Below are 14297 nucleotides of genomic sequence, written 5' to 3'. Positions count from 1 at the left end.
AGTGGTGGATTAGGGATGGAGGAGAATTTCATTTGATCTGAATTTTGAAGTGAATCAGACTAAATCCTCTTCCACCCCTCTGTTTGCCCTGCTGAATTGGACCAAATAGCAATTGGGTTTTCCATGGATTTCTAATTGTTCTGATTCAGCTGTAAAGAGTGGGTTTTTCAGGGGAAAGCTGTGAGACAAATGCAAAACTGCTTGGACCACACCTAGAAAGTGCAGGACAAGCAGAAAACCACTTGGACCCATGCTTTCTAGGCACGGAGCAAGTAGAAGTGTCAACAAGCCCCAATTCTCACTTCTGTGGACTAATACATGAATTACAATGCTATCACCTTTATGAAACAACACTCCTCCAAATTTTGCAATGCAGTTCTTAGCTCACAAAATGTGTACAAACATATCTTAGGAGGAGATTGAGAACTGCATACTTCGGAGGCCAATGCAATACAAAAAGTGCATTCATAATGCATATTTTAGGGGGAAATAGAGACTGTTCAAGTGCAGCCCCTCATGTTTCTGTATTATTTTAAAACACATAAATGGAATAAATATTAAACATATTCAAAACCAATATGGACTGGAAATAGACGGATCTGTTCATCTCTCATAATAATTTGGAGGGTTAATGATGGCATGAGGAGGATAGGAATCCTCTAATCCAGTGGCAGCAGTAGATGATGCATTCCTTGGAAGCTGGATCTGCTGCTCCTGTGAATTCTGCCACCTGAGGTGGTTTCCTCACCTTGCCTCATGGATGGGTCAGCCCTGTGGGAGAGCCCAAGAAAACCATGCAACATAAAAAGATGCAAAGCCTTACACCAGGCAGATCAATCAGTCCATCTAACACTGTTATTGTTTACACTGGCAGTGGCTCTCCAGGATTTCTGAGGAGTGCCCTTTGGTGCCTGGCACCCACTGTGGCTGGTAGGACAAAAATCAAGGAAGCCAGGGAGAGGTGGAGCTAGAGCCAATGACAGGTAGCAGGAGACTCAGGAGGTGGATGCTAACAGGCAGTGCCATCCCACTTCCTGAACAGGTTGTAGGTAAGAAAGCAGGGAAGTGGGAGTCAGTTGAGGGGAGATTGCATTTGGTGGTAAATGGTAAAGGTAAAGGGACCCCTGACCATCAGGTCCAGTCGTGGCCGACTCTGGGGTTGCGGCGCTCATCTCGCTTTATTGGCCAAGGGAGCCAGCATGGCCATGTGGCCAGCATGACTAAGCCGCTTCTGGCGAACCAGAGCAGCACACGGAAACGCCATTTACCTTCCCGCCAGAGCGGTTCCTATTTATCTACTTGCACTTTGATGTGCTTTCGAACTGGTAGGTTGGCAGGAGCAGGGATCGAGCAACGGGAGCTCACCCCGTCATGGGGATTCAAACCACTGACCTTCTGATCGGCAAGTCCTAGGCTCTGTGGTTTAACCCACAGCACCACCCGCGTCCCGCATTTGGTGGTACAGTGCCCCGTTTGCCCCAGTGAATGAGCCTTCACTGGGAATGCCTCAGCCTGCCTTTCACCGCTCCATAAAGAAGTTTCTGTTCACATTTCATAAACCCAGTCCCCAAATCAGAAGCAATTTGGGAAGTGCTGAAAAGAGGAATGTGAAATGGAAGTGAAGGATTTGAAAGGTCACTATCTGGCAGACAACTGTACTCCTAAAGTGGCTGAGTCTTTTTCCTCTAAAGACCCTTAAATATAGCTTCTCCCATTACTCCTTTCCATGACAGAGGGGATTTAGAAAAAGAGGCAGTGAGCTTTGAGTGGATCATAATGTCTCAGCATTTTTTTAAAAAAAGGAAGCTTTGAAGAGAGTTTGGGAAGTGAAATGGATTAATTTTAGTGCAGGGAGCGAATTCTGGTTTATTTTGATTTTGTTGTTTACTATCAAGAGCAGATCCTGAAGTATGCAATAGGTTCTAAAATAGGTTGCAACACAGAGTTTTGCTGTTTAGAATTTTAGTCCCACTATTCCATTCCCAATTTTTGAACCCACCCCCATGGGCCTCAATAGGCAGTTCTGTTGGAATATTTCAGTTCCATCCCACCAAAACGTATGAGTTGTCATGCTCCAGTGAGTGCCAGTGGCCCCACTCCAACAAGGTAGAAGTCTCTCACAAGAGTACTCACCAACACAGACAGGGTTTCACATGCAGCAGAGCCCAAACAAACTAAGCTCCAATGCAGGGAATCAATTTAGTTCCAAAGAAAATCCAGAAGCTGGTCAGGAAACAGATCAAGGTCAACTTCACAAGGAGTTCAGCTAGATACACCAAGCAAGGAGGGAAAACAAGGAGCCAGAGACCTGTGTTGTTTTCAGCAACCAGAAGGCTCAAGAGGCAACACCTAATAAGCTGTAGTCTCCTTGACCATGCCCCAGCTGCAGCTGCAGGCAGTATGGGATTTTCAGGTAGGGATAGAAGGATCTGCCCATTTCTGTTCTCTGAGCTTTTCTTTTTTTCAAGCTTAAATTCAGGTCTCCAAAGTTTTGTAGAAATTTGTATTCTTAAAAAAAGTTTTCATGAAAACTTATTAGCATTTTAGTGTTGATTTATCTTAATGAACACCTTTTTATAAGACTAAGGCACACATTTTTGCAAACAATTTCTCTTAATATAATAAACTTTAATGTTATTTTCACTAATATCTTCATTTTCATGCACACCTTTCCCTAATATTTGCATTTTCGTAAACATTGGTTGGATAAAAGCATCACAAAATTCAGTGCAAACTTTTAATGGCACTGCTTCCCACTAGACTCTATCCGTTCCTCAAGGTAATCAAGCTATGGAATGTCTGGTTTGTCTTTGAGGATTCAGTGTCTGCAACAAGGTCAAAACTAGGAATGGTGTGAGTTTTATTGGTAAAACCAACTGGTGTTTCGCAACTTTCTGACTAGTTGCAGGACCTTAGCCAGACCTAGCAGAGTGCACGCAGAAGCCACGGAAGCAATAGTTAGGTGTTTATTATATACAGTGGACTATTTACAGGAACAGAATACGGATCTTTTGCTAGCTCTCTCATACACGACTCACAACTCCTGCACTGACACACAGAACTCTGAACCTCTGAACTCAGAACACTGAACTACTGAACATTCCAGTTAGTAGGCCATTAATTATCACTCCCTTGAGAGAGCTTGACCAATCAGGGAGCTGTCTCCATGTCTCTGTTATCACCAGGCAGACTTACTCCTTCACATGACCTTCTGGCTGTCTGCCAAACCTTAATTGACTCTGTGTGAGTAGCTGCACGTACACAGTTTCCCAACAAGTTTCCCTAAATATTTTCGTACTTTTCCCAGCCATGTGGTCTACCCCTGTCCCAAAGACTGCCTCTTTTTTGTGCTTGAGTGGTGCTGTTTTGGCTACACTGAATCATAAAATTTTAGAGTTGGAAGGGACCCTGGGGGTCCTCTACTCCAACCCCCTGCAATGCAGGAATCTCATCTAGATCATACATGACAGATGGTTTTCCAGCTGCTGCTTAAAAACTAACCAACAACACTCCCTGCTTCAGTGCTGATAATAATAGGGAATGATTTGTTGGTACAAGACTAAGGATGAATGGGTCTTCTTCCTACTCATAGGGATGGATGGATCAGTTTATTTCTGTCCCCTGCCAAGGTTTCATGCTGCCATTCTTAACTCCATCCTGTCCCATTTCTGCATTAATCTGCATTTTTTTTAAAAAAAAAACTAAACAAAGATCATATTAAAATACATACATTTTATCACAAAATATATATTCCTAAGGTTTATCTCAATGTATGCATTTCTAAAAATATGTAACCCTAAAATCATGCCTTTTTAAATGCACTTTTGTGGCTAGTTTTAATCAAGAAGTGTATCACAAAATTTGGAGATGTATGAAATCAAAAGACTAATTACATTCTGATGCGCACATTAGTCCGAGAGGTGTAGATGAAGGTCATATTGCACTGGAATTCACAGAAATTGAATTCCTCAAGCATTCCTAAATAGTACTCTCTCCCCTCTCCTCCTTCTGAAGGCATCCTTCTCTAATGGCTGGATGAACAAGGAAGAGGGAGTAGATCATGTGGAAAGAAGCAAGGTAACTAAGCATGGAACGTGTATGGCAGAATGAAACATACGTAAAGAAAAATGCAGGTTGTTTCCTAGCTGTTAACCTGTTTGGACTCTAGTTCATTAAATTAGCAGCAGAAACGTGAGGTGACAGGCTTGGCAGAGAATAGTAAAGGTGTGGGTGCTGTGGGGAAATAATACTCCAGCTGGTAACCACTGGTAAGCCAGTGTGGTGTAGTGGTTAAGAGCGGTAGTCTCGTAATCTGGGGAACCGGGTTCGCGTCTCCGCTCCTCCACATGCAGCTGCTGGGTGACCTTGGGCCAGTCACACTTCTTTGAAGTCTCTCAGCCCCACTCACCTCACAGAGTGTTTGTTGTGGGGGAGGAAGGGAAAGGAGAATGTTAGCCACTTTGAGACTCCTTAAAGGGAGTGAAAGGCGGGATATCAAATCCAAACTCTTCTTCTTCTTCTTCTAACCTCATTGCTGACTATCATCTGGGGAACCATTTATGCACTGCTAGATTTAGAGATGAAGCCAAGTGTCAATTCCCCTTTTGTTTAGTTTCATCAGACTGGAGTGACATGATTGGGAGGAAGAGCAGGGTGATCTAATCCTCTTTTAAGGCCATCCATGTTACTGGCCTTCACTACTTCTTGTAGGAGCAGATCCCATAGATTAACCAAGTAAATAATGTTTATTGTTATTTTCAAAGTAAGATTCAGAAAGAATACCTCCTGTAACAAAATCTTTCCATTGCACATTGTGGGAGGGGATGGGATTGACAGGTCTTAGACATTGCCTGCTTGCAATTTTAGGCCCTGAAATGGCTTGTGTTAGAAGTTCAAAAGATCAGGCAGCTGAGTAGTGAATCCATAATGTAGAAGTGATGTCCAACCTGTCCATGTTGTTTTCTTTTGATTTCTTGTTTTTCCAACCTTAAGTTCAATTCTCCACTTCACCCTGGCATATATGGTTTTACAGTGGTACCTCGGGTTAAGAACTTAATTCATTCTGGAGGTCTGTTCTTAACCTGAAACTGTTCTTAACCTGAGGTACCACTTTAGCTAATGGGGTCTCCTGCTGCCGCCTTGCGATTTCTGTTCTCATCCTGAAGCAAAGTTCTTAACCTGAGGTACTATTTCTGGGTTAGCAGAGCCCGTAACCTGAAGCGTCTGTAACGTGAAGCGTCTGTAGCCTGAGGTACCACTGTATACACATTATTTGGCCGGAAAACTGCATCGCAAATTTGGCAGGATGGCTGAGTTTCAGGTCTTGTATTGTTCCAGAAAGTGCAAAGTACTTAGGTTCACCTATAAATACAATCTGAATCAAATCCCCCCCCCCCCCCCATTCCTATGCATGAAGAATATTGGGAACATACTTTCCAGGGGATTAGCACTTCAGCAACAGGCACGTGTTGAGATGAAGCAACATGTCTTTATTTACCAAGAAGATTTGTGATGTTCGGTGGTAAGTAGCAGCAAGCAAAAAAGCTTTTCCTGGAACTGAAACGGTTCTCTCCTCCCCTCCCTCTCTCCACTGCATGGCTCTTCCATTTAATTCCTTCAGATCTGTCGTAATCAGACTGGGTTTTTGCCCATCAGCAGAGAGAATGACGGAAAGAGTGAACAGAAACATCTCGAGCTACTCCACTACTCTCTGATTTCCAAGCATTGCATCAAACTGGCATGAAGCCCCCTGGGAGGAGAAATTTACTATAAGTCATGTCAGGTCCAAGCACATTAGGCTTATGGATATGATAGGCTGAATACTGAAATTACCATTTGCACAAATGATCTTGCCATTCCTACAGGCCTACTGTGTCCCTTTAATACCCCAATCTTTCAATTATGAAGCAGAGATCAGTCAGGGCACTTTGGTAACCGGCTTTTTCATTTGTCTTTTCTTCATACACTTGTATTACTATTCTCATTCCCTCCTCCTCCTCCTCTTCTTTGCCAACTCTGGGAACAATATGTTAAGACCCCCGCTTTCTGCTGCATACACAAATGGGATAGGCATGTGAATGACAGTCCCATTGTATCAGTAAGTAGTTCCTGGTGCCCATTCAGACTGGTTGGGCAGAAGGCAAGGACACACAACAGGAGATGCATTGAGAGCCAAAGACAGGCACAGCTAACTAATTCTGATTTAGTCCCCCCCTACCCAGCCACCCTGGCGATGTATTCTACAAAGGTCATGCTGAGTCCAAGAAGGAGAAAAGTGACAAGCAGTGACACTTACTGGAAAGGGTTGTAAATAGGGTTGCCACATTTGTTCTGGTAAAATACAGGCCAGGACCAGGCCAGGCCATGTGGTTGGGTGGCAATTTATTTTTTCATCTGGCGCTGAAGTGACTTCAAAGCAACCCATTGCAATCTACTGCAACCCGCCCCCCTCTCTCTCACACACACACTTGTAAATCTGTTTGTGCTTGGCCACCTAGAGCTTAAATACATGACCTTTCACATACCCTTTCAAACCCATGTATTTGGAGAGGTTCCCTAACTTTTGGCAGAGAGGGAGAGAGAAGACCTGAAATACAGGACAAAACTGTATCAATATGGGACTAGCATTTTAAATTGGAATACTGGACAATCCTGTATTGTATAGGACAGGTGGCAACCCTAGAAAGCAGATTCAAGTTGGCAGGGCAGACTCTACCAATATCATGTTTGGCCCTTGCTGAGTGACCTTGGGCTGGTGTTCTCCCTCTCTTCCTGTTTCTTCCATCTCAGTCTACATGCTAGAAAGACCCTTGATATATTCAAGTGGAGAATCTCCACCTTGCTTTCTTTTCCAGTTTGGTGACTTAGATTTGGTGATGGGACCTGCCGTCATATATTCCACCCCCTTGCCCCAGTTGCATCCACTGACTTTTCTTCCTTACATTAACATGAGATCTCACAACTCAGTGGGCTATCTGTCATTCCTGTGGCTTGACACATCCGGGTAATCTATGCACACCCAAAACCTGCCGTGCATCAATATTTACTAATGGAGCTTCTTGTATGCAGAGGCTGTTTTTGCAATAGAACAGAAAATGAAGAAAGTTCCATGACCTCAGCCAGGCAGCAAACAGAAATCACAGTTATCAAGCATCCTGCATGAAGCTTGGGGTGGAAATAGAAGAAACGATTTAGGGAAACGAAAAGAAGAGATAAGAACAGAAGACAGGGAATATCATTGTTTTCAGTACAAGTAGACTACACAAAGACAGGGAGCTGAGTCAGATCATTACCTATGCTGACCAGCAGCAGTTTCCAAACAGGTTTCCAAACAGAGGACATAAGAACAGCATGGTGGATGAGACAATGGCCAAGCTAGTCAAACAGACTGTTCTCACAGTGGCCACCTACAAGCAGGACCTGAGTGCAACGTCACTCTTTCTTCTTGTGGGTTTGAGCAACTGATCTACAGAAACATTGCTGACTCTGACCCTGGAGGCAAATCGGAGTCATCATTATTGGCCATTGTTGGACTTATCCTCCATGAATCTGTCCAATACTCTTTTATAGCCATCCAACTTGGTGGTCATCATTGCCTCCTGTGGGAGCAAGTTCCACAGTTCAGCTATGTGAAGGGCTTCCCTTTGTTTGTCCTGAATCTTGCAACACGTAGCTTCTTTGAATGGCCCCAGTGGATTATAGTATTATGAGAGAGGCAATTTGTGGAAAGAAGGCCAAGGGGCAGGAGAACGAACAGATGCTATGATTCAAATGGTCTTTTCAGACTGTGCTGTGAGCAGAGGGGAAGAGAAAGCTGCTTTCAAGCAATGTTGGGGGAACCTAATGTTTGCTTTTTGCAAAGTTTAGGCTCTATAATTTCCAGGGCTAAAGAGATTCCTCCAAGTGCTATTCCGTGTAGAGCACATAGGAATGCAGGGACAGAAGAAGCTGTCTGCCAACATTCAGCTTCACTGAATGTCCCTGAGTTCCTGTGTTACGAGAGATGGAGAAAAACTTTCATGTAGCCTTTCCCCCCTTACCATGCCCCCTCTTACTTGTCTTTTCTGTAAACTAAAAAGTCCCAAATGCTACTTTCCCAGACCTACTTGGAGATGCTTGGGGACTAATCTTGGGACCCTCTTCCTGCAACAAAGATGATTTGTCAGACTTCCGGGGGAGGCGCCTCCGGTAATGGCAGAATTCCTCTGACCAGGAGGAATCTGCTCCGTGGAAATCTGGGTCTGGCCGCCACGGCGAAGGTGGAGACCCGTTAAAATCACAGGCGGGAGAAGCCTGTGAATGTGGGATTTGGTGGACACCTTTTGCGCCTCCCCCACTCGCGGGGAACCCCGGTTTTGGGGGCTCCGGAGCGACGTGGGGTGAGTGGTGCGGTGCATCGAATCGTCTGTTTCTTCCACGGAGCGAAGCCGCATAGCTGTTGCCGGAGAGCGCTGACCTTTTCCTGTGGACAATTTGACTTTAAAGTAATTACCCATGAGTAGAGCTGAAACGGAAGAATTGAATTTCTAAAAGTTTAATTTGGTATTGTAACGGGAAGGTTCAAAACAGGTAAAGAACATTAAACCCCCTCTTGGAGGCAGGAGAAGAGAGGGGGAAGTTGTGAACTGAGTATGCCTGCGGGAGAGAGCGAAGAGGCTTAAAACACCGCCGCTCTGACCCTGGAAACGGGCTGCTAGTAAGACTGACGTTTTTTGGAATGTTCATTGACAGCGCTTAGAACGTTCATTGACAGCTAGCTAAATAAGAGAAATACATTGTTTCTACTGTTTCTGGCTGCTTTAAAAAGGAGTAAAAGTAACTGAAAATTGAAACTAATTTGAAACTAACTTCGGATTGTTTAAAAGAGGATACTATTGACTTTTACAAATAGAAACTGTTTCCCCCTAGTGGAAGCCTTTGAAACTGGTTGATTTACAAGAGTTGGACTAGGGGAATTTCCAGCTGCAAGTTAAAAACCGTGAGACTCTGGGACTGACCTTGAATCTTTCAAATGTTACGGTAAATGGAAGAGGAAAAACAGACCAGTCGATAAAACATTAAGGTCTGGGAGGACTTGGTAACAATCCAGGAGAAGTCTATTATTAAGCCCTCCTGTTCTTTTTGTTGCTGTCTCTGTACTAGTATATTTGAAACTAAGAGGAATGTCGACACAAGAGGCTTTGGTGGCGGCATTATATAAGATAAATGACTCATTGGATCAGCTTCACAGGAAAATGGACATGATAAATGCGAAGGTGGATGTTTCAATTGTTGAGGTTGACTTGAATGCAGGGAGAATGGACAATACCAATACAGAAACCACCCAGAAATTGATACAAAAACCTATTTTGATATGGCAAGCTGTGGAGGAAGTCAAGGAAAAAGCTGTTGCTGTTGAAGGTACAGAAACACAACTGGAGAGAAAGAGAAAGAGAGCCCCAGCCCTACAGAGGCAATTTGATGAACATAAGTTGACGCTCGCTATGACTGAATTTAAGGAAAAACAGACGAATTTGAGGATTAGAGTTCACCTTTGGTGGACATGCCCAAGGATTAAGACACTCTGGGAGATGATTCATAACGAAATGAAAAAGGTATTTAAATATACCCTTTTGAAGAAACCAGAGGCCTTTCTCCTGGGCATGGTCAGTCAATTGGTGTTAAAGAAGGATAGAATTTGTCTCATGTATGCAACAATAGCAGCAAGAATACTCATTGTGAAGTACTGGAAGACACAAGATTTATCTATCCGGGAAGAATGGCAGATGAAGTTGATGGACTATATGGAATTGGAGGAAACAACTGGCAGAAATCCGAGACCAGGGAGAAGAGTCGGTGGAAGAAAACTGGAAAAAGTTTAAGACTATGTATAGAAATATTGTAAAAATAATGAATGTTAGAAAAATGTTGGAATGAAGTTATATGGCTTTAGTAGAAATGTTATAAGGAATTAAGTATAAATAGAAATAGAGTATTAAAGGGAAAAATAAGATTAGAATATGTTAAGATAATTATAGGATAGAAAACAGAGGAAGATGGAAAGGAATTGCTGAAACAATTAATAGAAGTGGAATACAGAAAGGGAGGCGTGAGGAGGTCGTGGAAATAAGGGAATGAAAGTTAAGATATTGAAATTGTTTTGTGTTTTAAATGGTTTGCGTCTTGTTTTGTTAATCTTATGTTTTTTCTCTTTTTTTCTTTGCCTTTTCTTTTCCTTTTTTGTTGTTTCTGTTTTATTGTGTTCAAATGGTTGGAAAGTCAATAAATATTATTTAAAAAAACAAAACAAACAAAAAAACAAAGATGATTTGTCGTTGTTCCACATACCTTCCATTTTAAATTGCCACTTTCCCTCCATAAAAAATCCTCCAAACAACAAGGATGCTACCTTATACCCTCTGGTTTAGGAAAATTTACCTAACCCATCCCACCTCCAAATAAATAAGTTGACAATTAACTGTGTGAATTCCCACCCATTGCAGTAATTCATTCAAAAGATGTACAGTCTTTCATAGAAGCCTGTAGAGGCAAGTTTGGGCACTTCTCCTTTGGAATGGCACCCCCTACACTTCCTCTTCTTTAATTCTCACCTTGAGAACTTGGCTTCACTGCCACTGTCTCGAGTGAGCTGTTGCCTATAAAAAACATGTGCTGGTTAATCTCAAAGGTGCTGCAGCACCTATTATCTTTACAGATGGGGAGCCGAACTTGGCTGCGCCTCTGGAATCACAAGGATTGAAGTTTCTGGGTTGTTATCATGGTGCTTGCCATGCTGTAAACTTTCTTACTTGACTTTTCTTTTTTTAAAAAAACAACAACAGCAACAACTTTGAGTCAGAGAATATATGTATGAATCTGATTTCCTCCATTAAAGGAAGCAATCAAAACTTCGGGGGACTTTCACAAAGGGTAATCTAATCCGGAAGAGGAGTAAGGACAGGAGGAGAAATAGGCACTCAAACATAGCAGCATCACAGAATCCTGTTATGATTTCAGTAGGGAATCCCCCACCCCATTTTAAGCCCATAGTGGATTTGATGAGAACCTCATTTCAGTGAAATTCTCCTGTGCCGTACATCTCTATTTTTCCATTTCATTTTCTCACCTCTTTTTCTTTCCATTCCATTACACATTGCCTTTCTGTCCTCAACCACATGCCCCCCCCCCCCACCGCATCTTGGTTGATCCATTTTCTCCTTGGCCTCCAAGCCATTCTGAGTGCAGAAAAAGGAAAGGGGGGGGCACTCCACACCTAATCTCTTTTCTCTACTGGATAGCTAATAGCACTGTCATTTGCTTTTCAGCCGTGAAGTTGCTGTCTGACTCAGAATTGCGGTTTGCAGCAATGGTGAGAAACAGGATACAGAATGGGAGAGAAATAGCCAAGACTACTCACATTGCTATGGCCTTCTTGCAATGTGGGGTGGGGTGACAACCCCATACAGAGGGCCTGAAAGCTGTGGCTGCCACACAGTCTGAGAAAGTCTACCATGTTGAGCATGTGGAAACATTCCCATTGTTCCCTAGGAATCTCCATTTTTTCTACAATGAATGAAAACATTGAAGGGTCCATCTGGTTTAATAGTCTTTCATTCTGGAACAGTAACATAGCATTTGCTCTCATTGAGCCATTCTCAGTGAAGAGATCTGCTGTGCCTTATTGTTGACATCTGTCTGTCTCAGGAGACAATAGAAGAGTGAGCCTTTGAGGGTGAAGTCAAATTCAAACTTACAACACCTGCTGTAGCTGTAGGGACTTTACACCAACCAGGTTGAGCTTATAACTCACAACTGCTGTCCTAGGCAGCGTGTTTGGAGGTCCTGGGCTGCCTAGGCAACAAAGTCCTCCTCTTGGCCTTACTGTTGTTGTCAAAAGGAAAAGAAAGAAGTACATTTGGCACCAACTTGGCCGCAGGCACTGGCGTATGAAGGGGGGGTGGGGGAGCGCGCCGTACCGGGTACCTTTAGGGGGAAGGGTGCTATTGTGGCTGCCCCCCTGGGATGCGCAACCCCACGCCATGCACCACATCCCCTCGGGTTACCCACCTCGCCCCTCAGGACTCACGCCAGCCACCCACCCCCGTCTGTTCTCCACCCCGGGGACTGTAGCATGTTGCTCTGCTACTGGCTGCAGGAGTTGCTGGAAGAAGAGGTACAAGATGCCATCCAACCGCCTTTGGCATTCCAGATTTGTGTAGGGTGTAGGGTTTACTCTTTAGCCTTTTCTTCTCCCAAAGATGTCCCATAATTCTGGCTTCTAAACCCACAAGGAACATTTTTCCCCACCTCAAAAGTTTCCAAAATGAACCCTTTTCATGGGAGAGGAGTGGTTCTGTGAAAGTGGGGGTGGTGACTTTTCAGTTTTATTGCGCAACCTCCTACTTTCCTGTACTGTGGCTTCATCAACCTTTATCTCACAACCACAGGGCCATTTCAAAGACTTTGTCAAGTATTTCAGATCACTGCAAGCAACCACACCCCTTTAAATATCTTTGCTTCATTTCCTTAAACACTTCATTGGCTCTGAAGTTTATCAAGAGCATCTGTTAGCAATCTGGAGCAGAGCAGTAATGATGCAGTTAGTGGCACGTTTGGGGAGCATGGCTGACAGCAATCCCATGACTGGAGAAGAAGCTTGTACATGGCATGTTTGGCAGCCTATATAGGTGTTATGACCTTACGGAGTCCAGCACATGAGAGGTAGAAAGAGACCCAACTCTTTAATTGATTTACCTTCTGAACCACTCTGAGCAAAGTCAAGTTGATTATTTTTTGTCTCTCAAAAAAGTCCAGTAGAATGAACTGGTCTTTATTGTCCCAGTGACATATATAGTTTCATTACTTGCTGTTAACAATGAGCCAATGTTTAAGATTGAAGTTGCTTTTCACCACAGAATAAGATTACCACTCATTGAGCCTATCTCCTCAGATATGTGCTCTGTAGATCTTCTGGCAAAATACTTTTGTTGGGTGGCCACTAGGACACACAATATTGACTCCCTGCTAAGAGAAATAATGAGTACATTACACCACCTAGTTTTGCTTGTTTCTAACAAGGACTTAGCCTCTGGGAATCAAATTAACCATAACTATCCCTTAGCCCCAGTAGCAGCTGAAACCATCTCCTCCACTGTCAGGAATGAGCCAGCTCCCAGTGAAGGTTTGCAGCCAGCTCCCAGGGAAGCTTTGAAGCCAATGGAAGAAAGCAGCCGGGAACAGAGAGAGTTAATTTTGATACAGGATGAACAGCAGCTAGTGCCAACTCCCCCACCCCTTGGAATGCCGGGTGATAAGGGAACAGCTGAGAGTGGGTTAGAACCCAGCCAAAGTTCTCAGGAAGTTCAAACCGACGCGAACAGAGACAGAAGTAGTTTGTCAGAAAGGGAGGAGTGAGTAGCTGATCGGAGCTGATCCAATCCCTCCTCAGAATCAGCTAAGGGGAAGGCTGTTAGACCGGATGCAAGGCAAGAAATGTAAGACATGGAAGTTCTCTATCTTCTGTAGAAACCGGAAGAAGTCTTCAGAAGGGTCATCTTGATTGATGATGTTGGAGGCTGTGTTAGAGCCCGTCCAGAGCTATCTGTTTGTTTTGACAATAAATCATCCTTTTTTATTAACTATGCTTACTGTGTTATCAGGTGGGAACCTGGACTCCTGACATCCACTGATGCTAAGCTATTTAAACCTCCTGTAGGTTGTTCCGCTAAAAAATACAGAGAACAACCTACTATTTATTTCATTCTTTCATTCATTCTTTTCCATCTCTCTCTCACTCTCACTCTCTCTCAGGCTTAGAATTTTGTTAAAGTTCTAGATTAGCCCCCCTCCCCCCACCGCTTTTATCCACAGGCAACTGGAAGTTTTTCAAGTTCATGGTTTCAATATCCTTAGGCTTAGCTGCTGTGGGACAGGTACTGAAAAAGAACAATCAGGAGATTAAAGCCTGCTCTGGATTGTTCCTGGACAAGCAGGGCTTGCTGACAGCTAGCAAGGCTCACTGGGATGGTTTGAATTACCTAATGCAGTTGACAAGGTTCACTCTCAGTGCCAAACAGCTGGTTGGTGCAAAGATTGATCCCAATTGAAATTGTCACTTGACATCATAAGAGTGCCAGGTGATTGACAAGTGAGCAACCACACTCACCTGTCAATGTTGGCTTGTGGGCCCGGGAGAGGTAAGGTTCCAGTTCTCCATCCCAGCTGAAGTTTTCCCCACTTTGCCTCTTATATCACCCACCACTGTTACACACACCCTGGGAAGGAACATAGACTTTGCACTCAAAAAGGCTCCCCATCAT

General features: G+C 43.6%; 1 long non-coding RNA gene across 1 annotated transcript; it reads left to right on the top strand.

Moving 5' to 3' along the window:
* The first annotated feature begins 3103 nt into the window (after window positions 1-3103).
* Window positions 3104-11569, top strand: LOC308468655. Its single transcript, XR_013981780.1, has 3 exons — window positions 3104-3243; window positions 4015-4077; window positions 11304-11569. It is a non-coding gene; the product is annotated as an uncharacterized lncRNA (long non-coding RNA).
* The last annotated feature ends 2728 nt before the right edge of the window (window positions 11570-14297 follow it).

This window comes from Podarcis pityusensis (genome assembly GCF_964106645.2).
Source record: "Podarcis pityusensis genome assembly, chromosome: Z".
NCBI classification, from domain to species: Eukaryota; Metazoa; Chordata; class Lepidosauria; order Squamata; family Lacertidae; genus Podarcis; species Podarcis pityusensis.
Note: the sequence above shows the minus strand (reverse complement) of the source record. Positions and strands in the feature narration are given on the sequence as shown.